Source organism: Phalangium opilio, unplaced genomic scaffold (assembly GCF_054372755.1).
Source record: "Phalangium opilio isolate 3A_F unplaced genomic scaffold, DU_Popi_V2 ptg000048l_1, whole genome shotgun sequence".
Classification (NCBI taxonomy): Eukaryota; Metazoa; Arthropoda; class Arachnida; order Opiliones; family Phalangiidae; genus Phalangium; species Phalangium opilio.
This window is the reverse complement of record NW_028324170.1, coordinates 6,856,869-6,875,374: the sequence shown is the minus strand read 5'-3', so window position 1 is coordinate 6,875,374 and position 18,506 is coordinate 6,856,869. Positions and strand designations below refer to the sequence as shown.

The 18,506-nt window shown below is 36.4% G+C and overlaps 1 protein-coding gene and 1 long non-coding RNA gene across 3 annotated transcripts in view; one reads left to right on the top strand and one right to left on the bottom strand.

Moving 5' to 3' along the window:
• Positions 1-18,506, top strand: part of LOC149674050 (vesicular glutamate transporter 1-like) — an 89,217-nt gene that overhangs the window by 19,693 nt on the left and 51,018 nt on the right. The window contains exon 1 of one of the 2 annotated variants that reach the window (XM_089839892.1): positions 11,506-11,862. The exons of the other annotated variant lie outside the window; for it this stretch is intronic. The gene's annotated coding sequence lies outside the window, so the exon portion shown is untranslated. Of the gene's footprint in view, positions 1-11,505; positions 11,863-18,506 lie in introns of those variants that run through there. 2 annotated transcript variants of the gene reach the window in all.
• LOC149674051 (uncharacterized) lies at positions 7,728-10,104 on the bottom strand. The gene is made up of 4 exons (XR_016366993.1): positions 9,762-10,104; positions 9,544-9,701; positions 9,349-9,454; positions 7,728-8,036 (listed from the first exon to the last, which is right to left on the bottom strand). It is a non-coding gene; the product is annotated as an uncharacterized LOC149674051 (long non-coding RNA).

The following is an 18,506-nucleotide window of genomic DNA, read 5'->3' as shown; positions in this document are numbered from 1 at the left end:
GGACCGCGGTTCAAAAGCTCATAAAGTAATAATCTTTAATTGTAAATACAATTTCATGAAGTAGCAGTTCTTATTTAAATTAACCAAATTAGAAATACGTTACAAAAACTAGAGAAGAATAGAGAGGTGAGGTTAAGTAAAGGTTTGAAACTAGTTTTGTGGGTCCTTTGATCATAAAGAAAGGCTTGTTTAATTCGTGGCCATCTTGTAAAAATGGCGACCTTTAATTGAATAACTTTGGGTCTACGAACGAGTTGAATCTGTTCCTGGAAAGTTTTCAGATTTATTTTCCATAGCTGAACGTTCCGATAATAATCCCAGAATCCTTCAGATCTCTTTTAATGCAATATTAACTGGTAGAGATGAATATCTTCAATCCTATTAGGGATTTTGCCGAAGAGTAGCTTAAGGCGCGCTGCAGCGGTAAAGCCAGCCAAGTCTTAAGAGTGTTAGGCTTTTGGGGATGCAGTGATGAAAGGGGGTTATAGCAGCGTGGGCCAATTGAGATCGCTTCCGGTTCCTGATTGATGACCGGCAGTGTCCCTCGAGCGCGCCAGTTGTCATCGCGTAGATGGGACCCTCTCTCTCTCTCTCTCTCTCTCTCTAGGTCTATTTCGGGGAAGTTTACCTCCCCCCTCTATCTGTATACATTCATAGCACCGCGCCTAATTCACATAGAGTCACGTGACCTTTTAAGATAATGCCTTAACCCTAACGATCCGTGACTTTTACGTGGGAATAAGGAACGTCGGATCATCCGTGGATACGTGATGATACCGGGTTAAAGAGATAAGTGATGGACTTGAGATGGAATAGGTTGTAAGTCGTGACCCAATAAAAGGTCATACAACGTTTTAACACTCAAAATTGGATACATTTATCACCACTTTATTCTTTCGAATGAAGTGATTTTTAAAAGTTTTAACATATGCTTTTAAAAATTCCTAATGCGCACCTTTTAGTTTTATAACATTATTAGAAACTCATGTGCTACAAAGGATCAATTTAAAATTCTAAAATAAAGGCTCAATTTCCCAAAATGAATAAAAGATAAAATTAAAACACTAGAAAGTAATTGGACAGTCTTTTCAAAAAAATTAAAATTAGTATTTAACGCAGTGAACTATAATATTACATGCAAGTAAATCAGGTGGAATTTGATCTAATCTGCATTAGGCGACTTCAGTGATGACGTACATTGACAAAATTTGTGAATTTATTTTTTTAAAACCTTTTTTTATACCCTTAAAAATCTTAAAAATCTAATCTTAATATTCGAAGTTAATTCGTATACGAATCATTATGTTTCAAGTCAAATCATCGTCACAATTTCACCAATAATTATGTGGTGGTTAATCCCCAAAAATCCAATTAACGAGCCATATATTAGCAAACCTTTTAATTTTCTATGCTTACTTTAACGAGTAGTTACAACCTTTTACTACTCAATAATTATACAATGAAATAGGAGAGCGGGGGCGGTAGAAAAATCGACTTCCCTCCGAGTCTGGAAACTTCTAGAGATGTGGCTGCAGTAGCTCGAAAGCCTAAGTGATATCCTTCGTTAAAAATGCGTATACGTTCGATTTACTAAACGAAGCGAAATGGAGATCCGATGCGAACTCCTCCCCCCTCCCCCACCGACTTCCATAAAGAACAAGAAATTTCTTCCTTTACTCAAACCAACTGGCATTAGGTTAAGACTTCGTTATGCTAGACTGGAACCGGCATTTCCCTAAAGACCTTTAGGGTATACTTTTTCATCTTTCGCGCGCGATGCAGTACCTACTACCTACTTCTTCGATTAAAAGTTGAATTGAGAGAAAAAGTGAGACGAAATCTTTTTTTGTACACAAAAAAATTAAAGAAAAAAAAGGTCCCAAGGGTCTAACCGAGTCACTCAATTAACTGGCCCCACTTAAAGGTAGAGTGAAATGGATATTATGGTTTGAAAACGTAAGATTTATGTTATGATCTATTTACCTTAAAATTATGAAAAAAGTAATTATAATAAATTGTTTATATTTAAAACCATAACTTCTGAGCAAGTTGCGCGAAAAATTTGTGAACTTCATTGTATGGGTGACCTTTGACCTCAAATATCTCAGGTCTTGGATCGAATTGTTTTTCAATCGGACTTAGCCACGACAGGGAACTTTGAGATGTGTCTTTAACTTAAAAAAAAAACTATAGAACATCGTTACCTACATTATCACCTTTGGTCTGATCCCAATAAGTTTCAATTCAGTACCTAGGAATATTTAAAATTTAAATAGTAATAAGGATAAATTTAAATTCATTGGACATGGGTTCATATAAAAATCAATCAAAACAAAGTATTAGGCTTCTATTTAACTCGTTATGTAAATTTCTAAGCCTAATTTTCATTATATTAGATTTTAAGATCGAATATAAATTGAACAAAATTAACCACCTCTTTATCAAAAATCCCCCAAAATAAAAGTTCCTCCAGTTAGAAAAAAAAAGAAAAAAAATGAAAATAAATTGAAGACGCGCTCTATTCTCTCAACGCTTTTAATGGTGCTAGCAATAATGGAATAAAGAAGGAAGAAAACCCCAAGAAAATTGTAGAAGAGAGTAAACCTACTTTCTAAGAATTTGCATAATGCGCCAGACTCTATATTAACAAATACAATCTTAAAATGCCTTGAAATTAACGCTGAAAAACACCTTTTAAACATTGAAAACTGGCTCAATCTATAAGTGGCGATAGCTATTTCTCTTCCTGAAGTCCCGAGAGTTTCAAGAGCAACAGTGGATACGTTGTAAAATATTATTTTATCTGTCTCAAATGCATATTATCAGCACTATTTTCTCTAATTTCTGCTGATAACTTGAAATTATTCGCGTTCAAATAGTTCTATGATATGACGTCACCACGTGTGGCGCCCACGATATTATCAGGCTTTACAAAAAGCCCCTGTCTCTGTCTTCCCAGGAGTAAAACCTCTCTTCGGAGATTATCAAATTAAAACCAGCCCAAAATTTTCCCATGAAATGGGGGGGGGACGTTAAGCCGCGCTTTTATCCCCCTGCTTAAACTTCACTTCAACCCTTTCTTTTAAATGATCGATAAACGCGAGCGAAGCTTCCTAAGGTGCGGGAAACTTCCAATTAACAAAATTTACTATATCTTTTTTTATAATATCTTCATTTCATCGTACTATCATTTTGAGATGAAAATAGAGTAGGAAATTTGGATGAAGGGGAAAGATGAAAATGGTGACGTATCCAACCCCTCGAGTGAACTCCGCGATAAGTATAGACGAAAAAGCTTAACCGATAATCTCATTATTTAAAAAATAAAGTACACAACAAGTGAACGGATATACGCACGCGAAAAGATTAATTATTTTAAAAGTTGGGATAGCTAATCCTAACGAGCTAACCCTAAAACTATTTTTAACGAAATATATACAAGAGTTTGTATGATCTATTGAACTAAAAGATTATAAGAGTTTTGGCGATTATATTTACTGAGAGTTAACTTGTATGATAACTTTTAATTAAATAACTAAAACGATTTAATTAATGATACAGGTAGATTAATTTAAAGGGATAGTCGTACCTCAAACCAAACAAACTCGCAGATATTTCCTACCATAAGTTTATAAGTTAAAACGACCTATATTTCCTAATGCTAGAGAGTTACAGTTCGAGCTAGTTCGAGAACGACAAGCGAGAATTGACTACACTCGGTTAATTTTGCGGTCCATCTAAGTTCCTATTTAGTCTGTACTAAATCATTGACAGCGCCTCAGGCGTCGCTTTACGAGAATCTATGACGATTCACTTCACTCTCAGAACCAGTGACAAGCTTATGGAACAAAGACTATTTAGTATTTATTGTCTACATGGACAGGAAACCCTTCTGTTATAGCTTAGCTGGTTTATCAAAGTAAGAGAACAATATTTATCTTAATGTAATGCGAGTAATCTTCTACATTATCAGAAACTACGTACTTCTAAAGGTCATACAATACAGGGGATAAATTATTGATGTCAAATAACCGCGGGGGGGGGGCGAGAAGGGGGCAGAGCGTAACGCTGCTGATAATAATAAAAATATATCGAATCAGGTATTTACTCACGGAAATTTCTCATTTGGAAACTGGAGGCAGATTTGGCCCTCTCTTATTTGGACAAGAAAGAAAGCGTAAAGTAAACAGACCACAGCTCAATGTGATCGATTGATTTGACCTTCTACCTTATACGGATTTCAGTTTGGTATGGGTTTTATTTATTTTAAATGTCATTGAACATTATATTTTCTTTGTGTGTGTGAAATATTCGTGACGATTCGAAAGTTGTTAACAAGCTGCGAAACAATAGAACCGTTAAGACTGTACGAATCTAATTAACTTCACTTCCAAAGTATTTTAATATTTTTGTTAGTGATTTTCTTGTTTTTTTAAGGATGAAATTAAGCAGCTAGCCCATGAATGTTTTGATTAGTTACTGCATTTAGCATTAAGTTAAATATAGCCTTGATTGCCCTAAGGGTTTTTCCTCGTTCACCTTAATGTCTACCAAGTGACCCACATGGTTACAAGAACTCTTATATTCACAGAATTAGTTATAAGGTAAGATGCCTTACTTGGCAACAAACGCGATTAAGATATAGCTTAGGATAGATAGAGAGGGAGAGAGAGAGACAACATTTCCCTAATGAAATGGGAGGCATTAATTAAGCTAACCACCCGCGTAACCCATTCCTTCCCTCTACGATCCACTATCCCTCTTTCTGACTCCATCGCGAGTTAACCTTATCCCCTGTACCTCTTTCGCTCTCTCTCTCTCAGTCTTTCTGTAATGATAAGTCAGCTAAAGCATTGTTAGAAGGACTCTGAGTGCACGGGGTAACTAAGCCTAACTTTAACCGAAACGCTCGTTAGGAGAACTTTAGACTCTTTAGTGGCGTCGAAATCTTCGGATGGCTGGCTCCGAGAAAGGCAGCTAGCGACTAGTCATTTATTATTTAAAGATATATACGAAATGCAGATCACACACACACACACACATAATAATAGCACCGATGCATCACTAGACATAGCCAAGGCCTAAATTATGTTCTTTTGTTTTGTTTGGTTTTCTTTCTTTCTTAGAATTTTCGTAACCTTTTAGCATTTACAGATGATAAAATACGTACTGTTTACAGAAAGAAATTGAGGGTTTCAGAGCTCCATATATACCTTTTATTTAGAAGACAAAAAGTAGCAAGAAAGAGAGGGTTTTGAGTTATTGTGGGCGTAGGCTGACTAATATAAAGTCCACATAGTACCAGTTATAGAGAAAATGTTATGAAATATAGCGGTCATTATTTTTTTTTTGTTTTAAGATCAGAAGATACTGTCAAATTCATTATTTAATTCCACTTTTAGATTATATATAGCTATATATTTCGTTATCATAAATATTCATAGGTTATGCAAGCAGAGACTAACACGATAAAAATCGTTATAAAACATTTTATTCATCACAAAAGATCATTAAGATTCAGGGTATGCTAAAATTTCGATTAATAATTACTAGGTAACTGCACCAAAGGACATTCATTTTGTTTCTTTTTTCAAATATTTTATAAGATTCAATTCTTTTTCAAAACTCCTTCAAGAGAAAAAGTTAATTTTGACACGTTTCTGTCCATTAGCATAAAACCAAAGCAACAAAATTCAAAGAAACCTCGTGGCAATACTCTGCAATAATTTCAACACTTACTTCCTTAAACACAACAGAAAAAAATCTATACACCAGACTACACTATTAAAGTTTATGAAATTCAAAATACGTAAAAGTCAATAGGAAAAAAAACGAACAAACTTATCTGTCTATTCTTCACAAACATAAACCAACAAATAAATAATTCAGTAACGCAACAAAATCGAAGCTGTAGGAATCACAAACATTTGAATGAAGCCACTTGTGGCTATAGGCATGATACCATATCAGAGTCAAGGAACTCGAAACGACATGGTTCAATTCAGAGAAAAATTCAAGAATATCTTAGACGGGGTAACCCTATAGGAATAGAAAATCAGTTCTAGCTGGTGCGGTGCGTAAAGCCTAGAAGATCGTATTCGCTGTCGACAATGGTATGGAAGAGGATAGATGGTGAGATAGAGAGGCATGGGGACGAGGGTGGAAGAGGATAAATCCGGAAGACGCATCAAGTGCGTTCAAAAACAGCTGTAAGTTTTGAGAGAGCTATAGGAGTAGGTGCTTGATACTGGCGGCTGGCTGCAGGCTCCGCGAGCAATTACCTAAAGTCTCTTCTATTCTTTTTCCACCTTACTTCAAGAGTAATGGACACCTACATACCCCATATCAGGGGGTTGGGTTCATTGTAGATGACGCAGTTAGGGAATCGTTTCACCTATCACTACTACTACTACTACATCACGTATTTAGTTTAAAGGTTTTTTCTTGATTTTCAAGGTTTTTTTGTTATGTAGTATTGATTGAATTGAAATGTGAAGATTAATTAAAAATATTTTGGGGTAAACATTTCATTGTATGTTTAAATTAAAATATTTCGAGTGTAATTTATTTTAATTTATAATTATATTTTTATAATAAACTTTTAATATGTTTTTCGTTTAATATCAAAATATTATACAAATTTCCTTGTTTTGGGGGCCAATATTTGGGAGGTACTTATATTGAAATGAAGGTGTATAAAATCGACTAATCGTGTACGACGTGCTACTTCAATAATTATAATAAAAATAAGCTAAACGACAACCTAATTTAAAAATTCATACTCAAGTAGTACACCTCTTCAACAATACTTTATACAAAAAGCTTCTCCAAAGCTAGGAGAATAAAGGTTTTTCAACAACAAGACCTGCCGCGGGATAAAACTAAAATAAAGAGAAAAAAATCTATATGTTCCATTGTCTTTTGTATATACAGGGTGTTTCTGAAAAGTCCATCACAAATTAAGGGGCGTGTTTATGGGACCAAACTGAGCGGAAAGTACCAAAGAACATGGGGTGTACAACATTTTGTTACGGAGATATGGCCTTCCAAACATTCGCCCCTAAAACAAGGAAATATCCAAAAATGAGGAGTAACACTTAAGACCGACTAACCAGCTTGTTTAAAATTACTAGACAATTTCAATAGCCTTTAATCGAACAATTGATTTCTACCTTTACTAATCAGAAGCGTATAAATGAGTAGAAGTATGCCTACGGTGGTAATGTAAAATTAATCCCAAGTGACATGATGTTTCAAGATCTTCCCAGCACCAAGTAAAATGGTTCTGATTGAAGGGACTTTTATTAGCACAGCGTAAACAACGTTATTTTCAGGAATTAGTCCAAATGTCCACGGGCGGCATTACAAAAACGAGGCAGTCTTTCGAATGATACTTGGACATGTTGGAAGATCCCTGGCTTGTTCCTGTTATCTCAAACCGTAAAAAGCTACGCAAATCTTCATCATCACGGACAACACTCTTGTACGTTAGGTATGACCTTGAGAAAACCTAAAAGGACATCTCGAATGTATTTGAAAAACCCATCTCCAATTAAGGGGCGTGTTGTTTGTTTCCAACAGAGTAAACTCGCCCAGAGAACAATTACAATGCAGAGCCACGTTTCGGCGTTAATGGCCCACAAAGGTGGTCCCAAAAACAAGAACAAACTTTAATTTGTTTCGTTCAGTAAGTGTTTCATGTGTCATAGATAAAACGCCATGATTAATGCACGAAGAAAATGAATTTATTGACAAGTTTTAACATTTAATTGCAACTAGTTACAAAAATTGTTCAAAGTGTTCACCACCCGCGTTAAGGCACACATTAGCACGTCTTACAAATGATTCCCTTACACGTTGAAAAATGCCTGGAGTTTCGCGAATTGTTTGACAGCCGTGAATTATTCGTCGACGTAGCTCTTCAACATCGGGCACTTCAGTCTGATAAACTAAGTCTTTCAGGTGGCCCCAAAGAAAGAAATCACAAGGGTTCAGATCGGGTGATCGAGCAGGCCACTCCACAGGTCCACCTCGACCTAACCACCGCAAAGGGAAGGTCGCGTTAAGATAATTTCGGACCGCGATGCTGAAATGTGGTGGTGCACCATCGTGCATGAACCACATTCTGTTTACCAAACCTAATTGTACGTCTTCGAGTAGTTCCGGTAAATCGTCCCGTAAGAACTGCAAGTAAGCCACACCGTTTAACCTGGGCTCTAGGAAATTTGGCCCAATTAAATTGTCACCCACAATACCACACCACACGTTTAAACTGAATTGTACTTGGTGACTTCTAACGCAAGTTGCGTGGGGGTTTAGCTGGGACCATTGATGTTTATTATGTAAGTTAATAATACCATCCCGTGAAAAGTTAGCTTCGTCAGTAACCAACAAATCCCGTGGGAAATCGATATCGTTTACTTTAGCCAGAAACCACTGACAAAACGCCGTGCGTCGTGGGTAGTCCGCTGGATTCAAACCTTGAACTTTTTGAACATGGAAAGGATGAAACCGGTGGCTTCTGAGGATTTTCCACACGAGCGTGTGGTTTACGCCTAATCGGCGACCAACTTGGCGGGTACTTGATTCAGGCTCGTCCTCGAAAATGGTGAGAACTTCGTCTTCTACGGCCTCTGGGATGGCTCTCGCTCTAGGTTGAGGTCCAGCCGGTTGGATTCGTCCATCTTGCCTCAAACGTCTGTCCACAGCCTCGAACGTCAGTCGATTTGGTAGTCGCCTCTGCGGAAATCTTTCCTGATACAAGCGTACAGCTGCAGCGGCATTCCCCTCGGCTAGTCCATACATTAGGTGCATATCCGCATATTCGGCATTTGTGAAGAAAGGCATTGTAACAGACTTCGTTGAATTATGAGTTTAATAAAACAAACACATGTACGTGAAACCTCTTTTATTCCTTTCTTAAAAAACATAGTGCTCTGTTTTAGTGCTCTGTTTTTTAAGAATAGGCGAAGTTCTCACTATTTTCGAGGACGATCCAAAAACAAGCAGCCGCCAATTGGTTTGCTGATTAAGAAAAAACCACACGCAACTTGCGTTAGAATTCACAAAGTACAATTCAGCTTAAACGTGTGGTGTAGTATTGTGGGTGACAATTTAATTGGGCCATATTTCCTAGAGCCCAGGTTAAACGGTGTGGCTTACTTGTAGTTCTTACGGGACGATTTACCAGAACTACTCGAAGACGTACCCTTAGGTTTAATAAACAGAATGTGGTTCATGCACGATGGTGCACCACCACATTTCAGCATCGCGGTCCGAAAACTTGTCAATAACATTTTCTTTGTGCATTAATCATGGCGTTTTATCTATGACACATGAAACACTTACTGAACGAAACAAATTAAAGTTTGTTCTTTTGTTTGGGACCACCTTTGTGGGCCATTAACGCCGAAACGTGGCTCTGCATTGTAATTGTTCTCTGGGCGAGTTTACTCTGTTGGAAACAAACAACACGCCCCTTAATTGGAGATGGGTTTTTCAAATACATTCGAGATGTCCTTTTAGGTTTTCTCAAGGTCATACCTAACGTACAAGAGTGTTGTCCGTGATGATGAAGATTTGCGTAGCTTTTTACGGTTTGAGATAACAGGAACAAGCCAGGGATCTTCCAACATGTCCAAGTATCATTCGAAAGACTGCCTCGTTTTTGTAATGCCGCCCGTGGACATTTGGACTAATTCCTGAAAATAACGTTGTTTACGCTGTGCTAATAAAAGTCCCTTCAATCAGAACCATTTTACTTGGTGCTGGGAAGATCTTGAAACATCATGTCACTTGGGATTAATTTTACATTACCACCGTAGGCATACTTCTACTCATTTATACGCTTCTGATTAGTAAAGGTAGAAATCAATTGTTCGATTAAAGGCTATTGAAATTGTCTAGTAATTTTAAACAAGCTGGTTAGTCGGTCTTAAGTGTTACTCCTCATTTTTGGATATTTCCTTGTTTTAGGGGCGAATGTTTGGAAGGCCATATCTCCGTAACAAAATGTTGTACACCCCATGTTCTTTGGTACTTTCCGCTCAGTTTGGTCCCATAAACACGCCCCTTAATTTGTGATGGACTTTTCAGAAACACCCTGTATACTATATAGCCGTTCTCTTTGGGCCCTCACCTAGACGTACATTTTCTACGTTTCCAGCTCTTAATGTCTAACGCACATTCGGGACCGATTTGATCTCGGGTCGGGGGTCGGAAGGGAGGTTAGGCTTAACCATCTTTCCCGCGTAGAGTGGAAAGATCTAGCTATAGCTGGCGGAAAAGAGGCAATAGACACGATACCCGCTCGCACCATGAGCGAAAGGATTCCAAAACGAGGCTGATAAAACGAAATGAAGTTAACTCGAGTACTACTAGCCTGATGCCTTTGCCTAGCCAGCATCTCGATCCTAACCAAGGTAGGAAAGCCCCCTCAACAAGACGTCACGTCTTCCGGATGAAGAGCTTATGAATCAACGAAGTTCCTTTGGCTGTTTCTATCCGGGAATATGGGGTCAATTATGACTTTCAGAGGTCAGGCCTAATATCAGTCAGCCTAAGTTTTTGCAAAACATAATTCATAACTTTGGTAACGTAAGAATGTGTTCAGGGTTCAATTCCGGTACCACGGTAACCGGGTTCTCATGTATCAACAGATCGCGTACCGGAAAGCTTGAAATCAAGAATGACTAAGCATTGAGTGTAAGATGGTGTCATTAAAATTTAATTCAAAGATGGCTAACAATAGTTAACTATGGAAATTGTAAAATACACATATTTAAACACAAAGGTATGATCAACGTGTTTCAATATATTTTTTTTAAATAAACGGACTTTCAAAAACGGTTTAACGGGAAAGCCAGCTTATAGGGGTAACGTTCCCCGTGTATTTTCTACGAGCCCCTGTAGAACTGTTTACCCCTCGGTACTCCATAGAAAAATAATATTGAACCCAGAAATAAAAAGTGAAATCTTTAAAAAATAATATTCAACTAATGTAGAAAAACACGTACACCTATCAAAGAGCAGTTCACAATGAATATTAAATTATTTTAAGGGAGCCCTATGAGGTCAAACAGAGTATAATTGGAGGAATGTCTAATTATAGAGTATGATTAGAGGAATGGTCTAATTATGGAGTATGATTAGAGGAATGGTCTAATTATATAGTGTAATTAGAAGAATGTTTTAAGTAAAACTTCAGGCCTGTAGGCTAAAACAGTTTGTGAACTACACTCCAAAACCCAATGTCAACCCCGATGAGAACGAAGGGGTGGGGTGAGGGAAGAATTTACCTTATAAATTTTTTATACCAAATTCTTTTAAGAATCAGACGGACTAATTTGACAGAATTGATAAACCATCATAGCTTGGCATTCACGAATCAAATCGAGAAACGCGGCCGTGGATAAGGAGGGAAAAGTGAGTATAGAAATGAAATGAGGAAAGAAAAAAAAAAAGAAAAAGCGCGGGAAGATGCCCTTGTGGCGGGGAAAAGGGGGGCAGGGGTGGTAGGCTAGAGCTCCCCCTATCGTAGGCTTTAAGCATGGTCACCATGACTACGAGAGAGAAGCGCGTGCATTCATGCCCCTAGCAAGGATTCCATCGCTAGTTTCGTTAGATTTCGTTCCTCAGCTCGCTTCCCGATCTAATAGGAGATATCATTCCGTGGTCCGCTTCGCGCTCCGATCATCGTCCTCGGACTTTACAATAGATAACGGTACGAGACAAGCGAGCGACACCGGCTATTTAACCCTCGAAAAAGAGCCCGAAATAAGTGGGGTTAGCTCTTGTTGTAATTTAACGCGGTCGGTGAAAAATAAGCGAGGACGACCTTCGACCCCCCGCGAACATTCCAGAGTAAGTACCGAGCTTAATTATGTCTTATTGTATGTCTGCCAGCATTCCAAAATACCCTATCCCTATATTGGAATAAGCTCGGTTTTTAATGAGGGCGTTAAAGGAAGGGTTAAACTTTATTGCCGGATCAGAGAAGATAAGACGATCTATGAGATGGGATCAAATTATTAAAAATTTTCAAACAGTCTTTAAAGGGAGGGTGAATAGGAAAAATCAAGTGATTTTTTCATCGATTCCTCTATTAATTATAAGACCGATCTGCGTAGAGAATCATCCAAGAAATACCCCAGAGTGATTTGAAAATTCAAATTAGTTTGGGATTTTATGGATAATTTGAAATTGCACCTCCAACCAATAGCGAAACGGCCTGCCTTCTTGTTAACAAAATTTGCATGGCCCGCTCTACATCTCGCGATAAATTTCATATGATATTGACGAACGTGTCAGGAGAATTTGGTTAACAAAATGGCTTCGTGTTTGAAGGCGATTGGTCGAAGGTTCTAATTTGAAATTATTCATGAAATCTCATGCTAATTTGAATTTTAAAATCATTCGTAGGCATTTCCAGGATGATTCACTATGCGGATAGATCTTATAATTAGTTGAAGAATCGATAAATAATTACTTGATTTTCCCTTTTCACCCTCCCTTGACGAGGTCAATTGATTGCTATTTTCTAATCCTTACGTTTACCGTATCGAAGGTTTTTTATATACTATGAGTGGATGTAATCAATTTGCTAATATCTTTAGGACAGGTTAAAATTTATATATTTTTTGATTTATTATTTTTATAACGAGAGATTTTTATTTAATTTGTTGCCCTTTCGAAGGCATATTGTTAAGCCGTCAATTTGATTAAACTTTTCATTCGTCAAGTTTGAATTATTTTTAACGCAATTTTATCATAAAGATATTAGTAAAAAACAACTTTCAATTAATTTATAAGGAAAGAAAAATTATGAACGGTAAAGTCAGTTGACTGAATTAAATTATAAATATTTTCAAACTAATTATAGAGCTTAAATTTATTTAATTACTATTAATTAAGGGTGAATTTCACTTTTTCATAAGTATATCTTTAAAATTATTACGTCAAATCGATGGAAAGTAAAGATTACACGATTGAAATTAAAAAAAAAATTCTAATTTGGTCACTGCTAGCAACTTAAAACTTTTTAAACCCTCGGTTTTAAAAATTGTAAAGTTTAACAACGTCAAATTGAATTTTGTAAAGTGCATGTAAATATTATTTGAAAATCGCTTTCGAAATTGTATTTCATAATAATTACAATATAAAAAATTGAGACGAGGAATGCATTTCAATAAAATCAGTCTTCAACTCGAGTATAAATATATCTAAACCAACTTTCGAAATAAATCCCCTTTAAAACAATTTCATCAATGTTTACGAAACATATTGCGAAAATAACAAATATATCCGTAGCACTAGTAATATTGTTAGAGAAACCTACAGTATACAAATCACGGGGTGCTTTCTTCTTATTGGTCTAGTCTATCGCCCCCCCCCCATCTTACCTACACCTACACGCCGTCTTAAAAGAAAAGCATTCTACAAGAAAATTGTAAGCGAGCGTGCACCTGAACTGAACAAACTCGAATCTCGAACAAAACGGAGAAACGTGCAGTGATTGAAATAAAAGAGAACCTTTAGAAAAAGAAAAAAAAACATTCGGGGGCGGAAAATAAACCTCGGGAATCTTCGGCCTCAAAAAACATAAAAAACCCCCTCCCTTTCTACCTCAAACAGAAATAAAATAAAAAAAAAAGAAATCCGAAAAAGAGAAAATTGAAATTCATATCAATTTTCAAAAAAACCAGGAAATACGAATAAAAAGAAAAATATCTAAAGACATTAAGACCTTTGGCCTAAGGCTAAAGAAATATATACAATAGTTGTTTCTAGTAATCTAAATTTTGCAAGCGTTTCCCACCAACCGTAAGAAAGGATAATCACTTTATTTAAAATCATGTCGTGTAAAGATACTTTAAAACAGGTTAAAAATGTATACGAATTTTATTTCAACAGAGCATTTTGATAATATGGGTAGCCATTTTCAAGATGGACGCGAATTGCAGCCGAAATAATGTATCTAATATACGGATAATTAACCACGCAATTTTTCTTCATTTCAGTTAAAGTGGTTAACGTGTAAAGACTGTATCGCGTCACTTTTTTGACCCCCTTATAAAATTTGGTAACATATTTAAAGGAAAAACCATGGTGTACAACATATCTGTAGATTACAGTGAATCAATATCAAACGTTAGTAAAAATATCTCCGGATGATTTTAAAATTCAAAATAGTTGTAAATTTAATAATCAATTTGAAATTTGCACCTTCGACCAATCACCTTCTTGTTAACAAAATATCCCGTGCAACGCTACATGTAAAACTAAATTTAGCGCGTGATGTGACAATCATGGCGCGAGATTGAATCACGTACATTTTGTACTGAACTGAATTCTTTCACAGTCTCAATATTAGTTCTTTTCCAATATGATAAAGAGCTCGAAGGGGATCTTGAGTCCTGACAAAACTGGCTGTAAACTCACTTGATAGCGCCGCCAATCTAGATGATCTTGTTTACGGTGTAGCGCCTGACCACTAACACACCCACTAAGAAACAAACACACACACACACACACAAAACATGATCCCATCAGGCTACCCGTGTTATATAACACACGTAGCTAAAAAAGCCCTACAAGACACGGAGATCTTAGTATAGCTCGCCTTATAAAACAATAAAACCTAAACCAAAAGATATCGAAGCCACCGCATCTTTCCCCCTTTATTTCCGTCTTTTCTTTTGAAATTCTACAGCAAAGTCTATAACAGAGTTTGGTGTCCCCCTCCCCGCCCGAATATGATATTTTTATATTTCTCGAGACGCAGCTCAGATCGCCGGCAAAGGAATAAAATAAAATAAAAAATAAAGAAAGATGAGTTTGAGATCTCGTCCCCGAGTCCCTATTCTCATCAACGCCGTGGAAAAAAACGTGGGGTAGAATAGTTGTCCTAAACGTAAATTGAAACCTTAAAACTAAAATAGGGAACTACTAAATTTAAATATGCAAATTCTCATAAAATTGCATTCTTTAGAAGGATATCAATATAAAAGGTTTTTTTGTTTAATTAAATGGCTCGATCTTTATAATGAAATACGAATTTTGTAAATTGGTCAAAAGCTGAATTAAGAATTTTTAATTGGTGATGCGGCTAATGATGTTTCACTGTCAATCTTGAGTAAATTGACTTCGATAAATATTTTTAAATAAATTGCAGATTTGTGTAGTGACAAACCCAAAATCCAAAATTACCTACATGGAATGAGATATCCTAGGTCAAAGGTCAACCTAAAATCAATTAGCATATTTTTCCTACGCCAAATTGATTAGTTATTCCTCTTAATATAAAAGAACAATTTAGAATTTTTAGAATTGAATTTTTTTTTCGTGATATGAAACTGATAAAAAGGAACCTGAAAACCTATTTTCAGAAAATTGATAAACAATAATACAAAAAAATGTAGCCTTAGATGTTTCTAAATTATCAAATTTTAAGTAAAATTGGATTTAAATTAGTTAGTTGTTGGTGCGTAACCTTATACTATTTTGAACAGTCTTGCCAAGAGATCTTGGTCTTGCTTATACGTGTTTAGGTATAGCTTAACCGAAATGAAATTAAATTAAATCTCCACTATTATTTTTATCCTTATTGCCTCAAATTAAAAAATAAATAATAATAAACAGCCAACTTTAATTCCAATCCCGTTAACTGTTTACGAAGTAGAAAATGCCAAGGAACTCATCTTGTACAAAAATAAATAAAAAATATTAATAGACATTAATGACCCACCCCTTGGCCGCTGAGAAAAAAATACTCCCTTCGAAAAGGCTTGTTGGAAAAATTTGGGAAAATTGAGTTTGAGCTTTGAGGATGCTAGAAACGTCTTAGACTTAGCCACAACGCGCATACACACGCCAAAACAAGCGGTGGTGTGCTAGGTGCTATTTCTTTCTTTTACCTCTTTAATTGGCATCCCCTTCTTACTCTCCCCTTTCTCCATCTTCATCGCCTCCTGAACTTCTTCCTTCATCCCTTTCCCAACCCTATTAATGCCCGTTCAGACGAGAGAGTAAAATCTTACGTTTCTGTCGGTTGCCTGGTTAATTTCGTTTCGGTCGCTTCTGTACGCTCATTCCGTGTTCAAACGTGAATGCGGACGACTTAAAACAGGTCGAGTATGTGGCGATTTTTCAGCCAAGACTTTTTAATTCTAAAATACCCGAATCCATAATGATAAATACACAATTGAATACAGCTAGGAATCGTAAAACCTTTCATGTATCGTCTGCTAATGCATAGCTCACTTGATCATGCGTCAGTAAGGCATGATTTAGAAAGCTATGGCAAAAGAAAAGGCGCTAACGAGGTGGTGCCATCTCGACACTGCACGGCGAAACTGAAACCTTTCAAACTAAACCCGCGAAACCGTTGACACGCGTGAACAGACTAGTTAAGCGAGCAAAGCGACTACATCGACGTGAAAGTTTTTTAGTCTGAGTGGGCCTTTATCGCATACAACCTAAACCTCACATGGCCCATACCCATATCGATTCAGAATTTTTTTTACTGTACTGTACGTGTGGCTTCACGTATACAGCCACTGAATATTTATATGGAGTTTGTTTAGATGAAAATTACGTTTGGGCAAACATCTCTCCGATGGGTTGTTTTAATTTCATGATCTTTATGATTTAGCGCGTAATATTTCAACGTTTAAACGGAGGTTTTTCGGGTCAGGGGTTAAAGATAACGTGAAACTAAATAAGAGTCCCATGATACCTTGCAATGAAAATATTTTGAAAATTAGACATAATTATTTGACCTATTTTAGTATTTTTAAAGCTTATTCTTTTAATCTCTATGAAAAATTATCCAAAGAATTTAAGACAAGAGACTTGCTTCTTCTAGGATTTAAGTTCTAGTATAAAAGTATACTAGGTGTAATAGATTAGAATTAAGACTAAAGAATGTCCTATTATAGATTCGTAATATTTTGGGCTTTATGAACAAAGCCTAAATAATCATCGTTTTAATCGAAATTGAAAGTTGTAAAGAAATTGTTTAATAAAAAAAAGCATAATGCAAAATACTTCATTCAGGTGGGCCCGAAAACTATATATGTACTTAGTCAGGCAGCTTTTGTCGGTTTGCAGTTCAGTAAATCGCACGGGCAACTCCGTGTAGCTTAGCTAGTAACTTAATATCATGTATTAGTTTTGTTTATCCACTTAAATATTGTTTCAAAGTTGGAATAAATGCAGGCCTAAATCTAGTAATTTATTTCGGAATATGCCTGCAGGGGTCTCACCATCACTTTAACATAAACACGGAGCAAAATTTATCTTTGGTAAGAAAACCAAATTGCGGCTTGCAAGCGCAGCCTACATTCAAGAAGGACGGCTTGAAAATGAACTTAACTTAACCGAATAAATTAGATCATTACTCTTTGAGAGGGGGAAGAAGCCGAAGGAGGTATGGTACAACATAGCCTTCTTTCTGCTTCGCAAATAAAACCCAAGATTTATTATTACTTTTCCTTGCTTTTGTTTTCCCCGACGTGGTTAAGATAAGAAAGGGGGGATGAAGATACCTTTCGAAGTAGAAAACTGCCAAAAAAGAAAATCGCCCAAAGATTCTCAAACGTTTCAGCTTTATACCAACAAGGACTCGGTTTCATACAGTCTAGGTCAGGTGGAGATTGTCTTATACAGGGTGTTTCTGATAAATCTGCCATGAATTAAAGGGTCAAACTGAGTGGAAAGTCTCAAAGAACATGCTGGGTCTTCAACATTTAGTTACAGGGATAATGGGCTCCCAAACATTGCTTGGTCCCTTAGGAAATAGCCACTGCAAGTCTTTAATCTAAGAAAGTTATTGAACCCTTATCTAGTAGCAGGAGTATACTATTAAATGGGTAGAAAAGAGCCTACGCTGGTGAAGTTAAGATAATTACTTCACTACATGTTTAACTATTTCCTTGTTTGGGAGCCCATATCTCCGTAACTAAATGTTGTAGACTCCAACATGTTCTTTGACACTTTCAATTCTCAGTTTCACCCTTAGAACAAACCCTCTAATTTATGGCAGACTTTTCAGAAACACCCTGTACAAGGCGATGGATCTTTTTGTGTTTAAAAGCTTTTTAAAAGCCTTTGGTCGGAACGTGACCATGACGTTTGGGGAAAAAAGGAGATATAAGGAAGGGTAGGGTATCACGTCCCCCCCGAATTTGACATTTGACCTTAAAGGATTCATTTCAAATTTGAAAAGACCCAAGGGGGAGAATTACCTTAAAACAAAAGGATATCTATACCAAGAAGGGAAGGACCGGCGATATAGAAAATTAGAATTTGTCATTATTGGACTTTTCATCTATTGGACAGGCAGTTTGAATTTATAATAAAATCCCTGGACATTTCGTAGAATATTCTTAGAAATAAGTCATAAATTTTACTTTCAAATAATTTATAAGTTTCAGCAGGATTTAAGACCTTTATTGCCAAGGGATTCTAGCAATTTATGAATATTTTGAAGTATTATTATCAATAAT